Source organism: Rhinolophus hipposideros (assembly GCF_964194185.1).
Source record: "Rhinolophus hipposideros genome assembly, chromosome: 13".
Classification (NCBI taxonomy): Eukaryota; Metazoa; Chordata; class Mammalia; order Chiroptera; family Rhinolophidae; genus Rhinolophus; species Rhinolophus hipposideros.
In genome coordinates, this window is record NC_138059.1 from 42,722,479 (window position 1) to 42,731,163 (window position 8,685).

Consider the following 8,685-nt stretch of genomic DNA (forward strand, 5'->3'; position numbering starts at 1 on the left):
GCAATAATGTAATTGCAGACTCAGTAGATTTATTTTCCCCACAGGGCCTGACCTTGTTCCACATCTTGTAATGTCCCTGCGTCCCTTATGCTGAGGAGATAATCTTCCCCAGACACAAGAGGATTAAAGTATTCCTTACTAACAAAAGCAACGATTTCTTTTCTTTCTTTTTTAATTTATTGTGTGACAATTGTTAGTGAAATTACATAGATTTCAGGTGTACAATTCTGTATTACATCATCTATAAGTCCCATTGTGTGTTCACCACACAGAGTCAGTTCTCCTTCCATCACCATATATTTGATCCCCCTTACCCTCCTTCATCTCCCTCCCCCCAGTCCCCATACCCTCTAGTAACCATTAAACTATTGTCTGTGTCTATGAGTTTTTGTTTCTTATTTGTTTGTCTTGCTCTTTTGTTATTTTTGGTTTATATACCACATATCAGTGAAATCATAGGGTTCTCTGCTTTTTCTGTCTGACTTATTTCACTTAGCATTATACTCTCAAGATCCATCCATGTTGTCACAAATGTTCCTATATCATCTTTTCTTACTGCTGAATAGTATTCCATTGTGTTTATATACCACAACTTCTTTATCTATTCATCTATCGAAGGACATTTTGGTTGTTTCCATGTCTTGGCCACTGTAAACAAAGCTGCAATGAACATTGGAGCACACGTGTCTTTATGTATAAATGTTTTCAATTTTTTTTGGTAGATACCCAGGAGAGGGATTGCTGGGTCAGACTCAGTAGATTTAATAGAAGGTTAAGCTCAGCTGAAGAGAACATTTTTTAACAGAAAATGAGACAGAAAAATGTATCTGGACTGAACGTGCACAGAAAAAAAAATACAGAAAAGATCATAAATTTAAAGGTCTGTAGCTGAAATGAATTGAGAGACCAGAAGTAAGCCCACACACATATGGGCAACTAATTTTCAACAAAAGAGTCAAAAACAAACAATGGAGAAAAAAACCTCTTCAATAAATGGTGCTGGAAAAATTGAAATGCCACATGCAGAAGAATGTAACTAGTCTATTTGATACCATACACAAAAATGAACTCAAAATGGGTCTAAAAACCTAAATATAAGACCTGAAACAATTATTTATTCCAGTCAAGATGTCCGAGTAAGTAAATGCTGTGCTTGCTTCCTCTCACGACCACATCAAAATTACAACTAAACTAAAGAACAACCATCATTGAAAATCACCTGAAGTCTAGCTGAACTGAAACCCTACAACTAAAGACATACAGAAGAAGCCATCTCAAGACTGGTAGAAGGGGCAGAGACGTGGAACCCACTGGTTCCAAACCTATGTATGACAATTAAAAATTGGGAGAGATATCTTGACTGTGGAGGTTATTGTTTGTTGAGTCCTCCCCCCTCCTGCCATGCAGACACAGGCAGCAGCCATATCTGAGTCTCCATCAACTTGCCTAACACTGTTTGTCTTTCCCACCCTGGTCATTCCATAAGACCTTGCCCCACCCAACTTTTGGGCCTACCCAAACTGCATCCAGTTGCTTTTCTGTACAGTCTGTCTTGGCTCATGCTACAGAATTTCCTAAAATCTCTCAAAGGTTCACAAAACCTGAACAGGCAGCATCTGGCTTCAGCATGCCCCATACATCTTGCTGAGCAGCCCCAAGCCCAGCCCTAGCAGCAGCAGACCTTGGATTATGGCTTGGCCTCATGAGGTACCTCCAAGAGAGAGTGGTACCATCTGCTGTTTGCTTTCTGGCTCATACCAGGTGGCCCGAGGCATGGCACAGACTACACCTTAACTTGGCATGCAGCAGGGCTTCTGCTAGGAGGCCCTAAGCCTGGCACACCAGGTGTCCAGCTTTCGACCAAGGTGAAGCATTACCCAGCTGCCTCAGAAAATGACACTCAAAGGGCAGACTGAGCAGGCACTAGAGCCCTAGTAAATTGAATCCTGCTTTGTAGGGACAACTTCTGCACAACAGCTCCACTGTAGTCACAGCCAGTCCTCAAAACCAAACAGTCTCAGGGTCAATCCCTCCCACTGACACGCAAACAGCAACAAAAGCTCTACTACAACAGGAGGGCGCACAACCTACACAAGGGCACAAGGGACACATCTGCAGCACCTGGCTCTGGTGACCAGGATAAATGGACATCTGGGCCCACAGGACACCTATTACATAAGGCCACTCTACTAAAACAGGAAGGCATAGTCCTACCTAATACATTGAAACAAACACAGGAAGGCAGCCAGAATGGGGATACAAAAAAAAAAAAAAAATGTCTCAAATCAAAGAATAGAACAAATGTCCAGAAAAACAACTAAAGAAAATGGAGACAAGCAATCTACCAGACATGGTTATCAGGATACTCAATGATCTCAGAACTTCAAAAAAGAGATAGAAAACATAAAAAAACGAGACAGAATACATAAAAAGTAACCCGTTAGAAGTAAAGAACACAATAATTGAAAGGAAGAATACACCATGTTTCCCTGAAAATAAGACCTAGCCAGACAATCAGCTCTAATGCGTCTTTTGAAGCAAAAATTAATATAAGACCCGGTCTTATTTTTCTATAAGACCGGGTCTTATAATATGACATAATATAATTAATTTAATATAATATAATACCGTGTCTTATATGAATATTTGCTCTAAAAGACTCATTAGAGCTGATTGTCTGGCTAGGTCTTCTTTTTGGGGAAACACGGCATTATACAGAATCAACAGTAGATTAGATGAAGCAGAGGATTGAATCAGTGATTTGGAAGATAAGGTAGCAGAAAACACTCAATCAGAACAACAAAAAGAAAAAAGAATCCAAAAATATGAGAACGGTTTAAGGGGACTCAAGGACAAAATCAAGTGTACTGACATTCACATCATAAGGGTACTAGAAGAAGAAGAGAGACAACAAGGAATTGAAAACCTATTTGAAGAAATACTGATGGGAAAATTTCCTAACCTGGAGAAGAATATCGACATACAAGCCCAGAAATCACAGAGTCCCAAACAAAATGAACAGAAAGAGGCCCACACCAAGACATCATAATTAAAACGCCAAAGCTTAAAGACAAAGAGCGAATCTTAAAGGAAGACAGAGAAAGGCAGTTACCTACAAGGGAGCTCCCATAAGACTGTCAGCTGATTTCTCAACAGAAATTTTGCAGGCCAGAAGGGCTTGGCAGGAAATATTCAAAGTGATGAAATATAGGACCTACAACCAAGATTACTGTACCCAGCAAATCTCTCATTTAGAAGTGAAGGACAGATAAAGAGTTTCCCAGACAAGAAAAAGCTAAAGTTGTTCATCACCACCAAATCAGTATTACAAGGAATCTTAGAGGAACCTCTTTCTTTTTTTTTATATATAGTTTTATTTTATTTTATTTTTACATCCCTCACACCGTGAATCCCCCTCCCCCCATCCACCACCACCCCGACCTCACACTGAGCCATCACATTATACACATAAAATTATAGTTGGCATTCATTAATGTCCAGCCTCTGGTGTACAATGCCATGACCTGGCATCCACAGCATCCCTGAGGTGGTCTCCCAAACAGGACACATGTTCATCGGAAACCTCTTTTTTGTTTGTTTAGATGCATTTTATTTTTGGACAACCTACATTACAAGTTTTTCTCAAAACTGCCTCTGCTCTAAATAAATAAAGCTCAAAATAAACATAAACAAAGAGCTCAAAGTAACATCAGTCCCTTCTGTCCTTGTCCTGGTGTATAGATGAAAAGCAGCAGTCAGTTATGATGACGACAGGTGATGAATTCTAACTGTCAACTTTGTTAACATTTTTCCATTTCTAAACCATCCTTAAAGAAAATAATATATGTGGTCACACCATCTTCATGATAGTCCAGCAGAGCAACCATGCCATCTGGATTCATGTTTTCACCAATAAAGAACTGGTAGCTTTTGAAATTAGCAGGGATCTGCTTGAATTGTTCTGTAGCCTCTGACTATATCTGGTCTCTGTTATTCACGTTTCCCTTTGACTGATATCATGTAATCTTTGATATACTTCTTGTAGACTTTTGTGAAGCTGGTTTCCTGCAAATGATGGTTTGACAATATCAACGCCAGTGACTACTGTGCTTTTGGTACCTTTGCCTTCAGCGCCTTCAGTAGAGCCATTTCCACCAATGAGCAAGTCATTAATGTTACTCTGTGTAACTCTGTGTTACTCTGTGTAATGTTACTCTGTGTTACAGTAAGACTCTGTGTCCTACTGACCCTCTTCTGCTCCACCACCAGGCACAGAACGTCCGTGATCTGTGTAGATCTTGTAGAAAATCTCATCACAGCTTATGAGGTAGATAATCATGATGGTGGCTGGAAGGAGACAACAGTAGCACTGGCTTAGCAGGAGATCTGAGAGAGCACTATGAAGCTGGAGCAACGATGGGGGAGTGTGGGGGGGGGGGACGGAATAGAAATAGGGGTTGGGGAGCAGATGGAAAAAAGATACATGAATTTCTTTAAAACAAATTAAAATTTTTTAAAAATCCAAAATATAAATACTAAAATGGCAATAACTATTTATCTATCAAGAATTCTTTTCTTGTCTTTTTTTAAATTTCTTGGGGTGATATTTGTTAGTAAAATTACATAGATTTCAGGTGTACAATTCTGTATTACATCATCTAAAAAACCCATTGTGTGTTCAACACACAGAATCAGTTCTCCTTCCATCACCATATATTTGAACCCCCTTAGCCTCATCTTCCACCCCCCACACCTCCCTTACACTCCGGTAACCAATAAACTATTGTCTGTGAGTATGAGTTTTTGTTTCTCACTTGTTTGTCTTGTTCTTTTGTTGTTTTTGGTTTACATACCACATATCAGTGAAATCATATGGTTCTCTGCTTTTTCTGTCTGACTTATTTCACTTAGCATTATATTCTCAAGACCCACCCATGTTGTCACAAATGTTCCTATATCATCTTTTCTTACTACCAAATAGTATTCCATTGTGTATATATACAACAACTTCTTTATACATTCATCTATCGAAGGACATTTTGGTTGTTTCCATGTCTTGGTCACCGTAAACAAAGCTGCAATGAACATTAGAGCACATGTGTCTTTATGTAAAAATGATTTCAAATTCTTTGGGTAGATACCCAGGAGAGGGATTGCTGGGTCATATGGTAATTCTATTCGAAATTTTTTTGAGGAACCTCCACACAGCCATCCATAACAGCTGCACCAGTCTGTATTCCCACCAACAGTGTATGAGAGTTCCTTTTTCTCCACAGCCTCTCCAACACTTGTTACTATTTGTCTTGTTGATGATAGCCATTCTGACTGGGGTGAGGTGATATCTCATTGTGGTTTTTATTTGCATTTCTCTGATGATTAATGATGTTGAGCATTTTTTCATATGTCTACTTGCCATTTGTATGTCCTCTTCAGAGAAGTGTCTCTTCAGGTCCTCTGCCCATTTTTCAATTGGGTTGTTTGTTTTTTTGTTGTTGAGTTTCATGAGTTCCTCGTATATTTTGAATGTTAGCTCCTTATCAGAGGCACTGTTTGCAAAAATCTTCTCCCATTCAGTCGGTTGCCTCTTTATTTTATTGATGGTTTCTTTTGCTGTGCAGAAACATTAAAGTTGCATATAGTCCCATTTGTTTATTTTAGCTTTTACTTCCATTGCCTTTGTAGTCAAATTAATAAAATGCTCTTTGAACCCATGGTTCATAAGTTTAGTACCTATGTTTTCTTCTATTCAGTTTATTGTGTCAGGTCTTATGCTTAAGTCTTTGATCCATTTTGACTTAATTTTGGTACATGGTGACAGATAGCAGTCCAGTTTCATTCTTTTGGACGTGGCTATCGAATTCTGCCAGCACAATTTATTGAAGAGGCTGTCTTTGCTCCATTGTATGTTTTTAGCTACCTTGTCAAAAATTAACTGTCCATATTTATGTGGTTTTATTTCTGTGTTCTCAATTCTATTCCATTGGTCTATGTGTCTGTTTTTCTGCCAATACCCTTGTAGTACAAGCTAAAGTCAGGGAGTGCGATACCTCCAGTATTGTTCTTTTTCTTAAGATTGCTTTGGCTATTCGGGGTCTTTTCTGGTTTCAAACAAATCTGATGATTTTTTAGTTCTATTTCTTTAAAAAATGCCATTGGGATTTTGATGGGGATTGCATTAAATCTGTATATTGCTTTGGGTAATATGGCCACTTTAACTATGTTGATTCTTCCAATCCATGAGCACGGAATGTCTTTCCATTTCTTTGTGTCTTCTTGAATTTCTTTTAAAAATGTTTTATAGTTTTCAGCATATAAATCCTTCACATCCTTGGTTAAGTTTATTCATAGGCATTTTATTTTTTTTGCTGCAATTGCAAAAGGAATTGTTTTTTGTATTTCTTTTTCCAACATTTTATTGTTAGTATATAGAAATGCAATGGAATTTTGTACTTCGATTTTGTAGCCAGCAACTTTACTGTATTCATTGATTGTTTCTAACAGCTTTTTGGTGGAGTCTTTAGGGTTTTCTATATATAGAATCATGTCATCTGCAAAGAGTGATAACTTATCTTCTTCATTCACAATTTGGATGCCTTTTATTTCTTTCTCTTCCCTGATTGCTCTGGAAAGGACTTCCAACTCTATGTTGAAAAGCAGAGGTGATAGGGGACATCCCTGTAGTGTTCCTGAACATAGAGCAAAGGGCTTCAGTTTTTCACCATTAATTATGAGGTTAGCTGATGGCTTGTCATATATGGCCTTTGTTATGTTAATGTATTTTCCTTCTATTACTATTTTATTAAATATTTTAATCATAAATGGATGTTGTATCTTGTCAAATGCTTTTTCTGCATCAATTGTTATAGTCATATGAATTTTGTCCTTTATTTTGTTTATGTGATGTATTATATTGAAGAGTTTGCTGATGTTGAACCATCCTTGTATCCCTGGGTTGAACCCCACTTGGTCGTGGAGAATAATCTTTTTAATGCATTGTTGTTTTCGATTTGCTAGAATTTTGTTTAGGAACTTAGCATCTGTAGTCATCACAGATATTGGTCTGTAGTTTTCTTCTTTTGTGTTGTCCTTACCAGGTTTTGGTATCAGGGTAATGTTGGCCTCATAAAATGAGTTAGGGAGTGTTGTCTCTTCTTCAAATTTTGGAAGAATTTGAGCAGGATTGGTATTAGATCCTGTTTGAAGGTTTGGTAGAATTCACTCGTCCAGTCATCTGCTCCCAGATTTTTGCTTTTGGGAATGTTTGGATGACTGAATTAATTTCTTTACTGGTGATTGGTCTATTTAGATTTTCCAGATCTTCGTGGTTCAGCCTAGGAAGGCTATGTGTTTCTAAGGACTTGTCCATTTCTTCTAAGTTATTGAATTTGGTGGCATATAGTCCTTCATAGTATTCTTGGATAATCCTTTGTATTTCTGTGGTGTCCTTGATATCTTCCCCTTTTTCATTTCTGATTTGTTAATTAGTGTTTTCTCTCTTTTTATCTTAGTGAGCCTAGCAAAGGCTTGTCAATTTTGTTAATATTTTCAAAGAACCAGCTCTTTGTAACATTAATTTTTTTCTATTGTCTTTTTATTTTCTATTTCCTTTAGTTTTGCTCTGATTTTAGTTATTTCCTTTCTTCTGCTAACATTAGGTTTCACTTTTTCTTCTTTTTCTAGTTGTTTAAGGTGTAACATGACGTTCGTTATTTGGGATTTGTCTTGTTTCTTGAGATAGGCCTATAATGATATAAATTACCCTCTTAAAACTGCTTTCGCGGCATCCCAAAAATTTTGGTAGGATGTATTTTTATCGTCATTTGTTTCTATGTATCTTTTGATCTCTCCTTTGATTTCTTTTTTAACCCGGTCGTTCTTTAAAAGTGTGTTGTTTAGTACTGCGGATCAAAATGTTGGTGAGAGGTGAGCCTCTGTAAAGCTCTCCTGGAATTTACAACTAATCAGATAACAATAACTCGACAAAGGACTTTTTGCAGAGAAGACAGGAAAGACGAGGAGGTCCACTACTGAATTCACCTCCAGGTGGGCGAATCGCGCGAGCGGGGGAGGAGGGAAGGGAGAAGTGCGGGGAAGGAGCTGCGCGGGTGCAGGACGCAGACCTAGCTCAGTGCTCCGAGCTCGCTGCATCCCGGAACTACTGCAGCTGCGGAAGAGGGAAGAACTCGACTGCTAGGGCTTCGCTTATGGCCCACAGGGCTGAGGGGGCAGCATATAACATGGCTGAACCCAACGCACGCGGCAGACACCTCAGAGCAAAGACTGAGGGAAGAAGGCTGAAAACTGTGGTTTAAGCCCTCATTGCCCAACGGAGAATGGAAGCCTTAGGCCCTGAGACTAGCTGCCCCTCTCTACCCTCCCAGAGCTCGCCCAGCCCCCACCGCTTCTGTGCTAGAAGCTATAAAGTAGCAGTGTCAGATCAAAAGGACAGGATTTTTGCTGTTCTGAGAACTATGGACTGCAGACACAGATTCGCAGTTCTACTAGTTCCGGCAAAGGGGAGGGAGCTTTGGAAGCAGGACCGGCTGTGGTGGTAGTCGCCGCCATTGCTCTGGGTCACCTCTCACAACTCATCCCTCCCCTGGTCCCACCTATCTGCGGGGATCGTTGCAAAAGTAAACAGAACTTCTGAAACATACGGGCTCTGAATTGGGTGCAGAAAGAGCT

The 8,685-nt window shown here is 39.1% G+C and overlaps 1 pseudogene across 1 annotated transcript; it reads right to left on the reverse strand.

Moving 5' to 3' along the window:
* Window positions 1–3,800: 3,800 nt before the first annotated feature.
* On the reverse strand, window positions 3,801–4,339 carry LOC308506722 (translationally-controlled tumor protein-like; annotated as a pseudogene). Its single transcript has 2 exons — window positions 4,234–4,339; window positions 3,801–4,180 (listed from the first exon to the last, which is right to left on the reverse strand). The product of its transcript is annotated as a translationally-controlled tumor protein-like (transcript).
* Window positions 4,340–8,685: the final 4,346 nt, after the last annotated feature.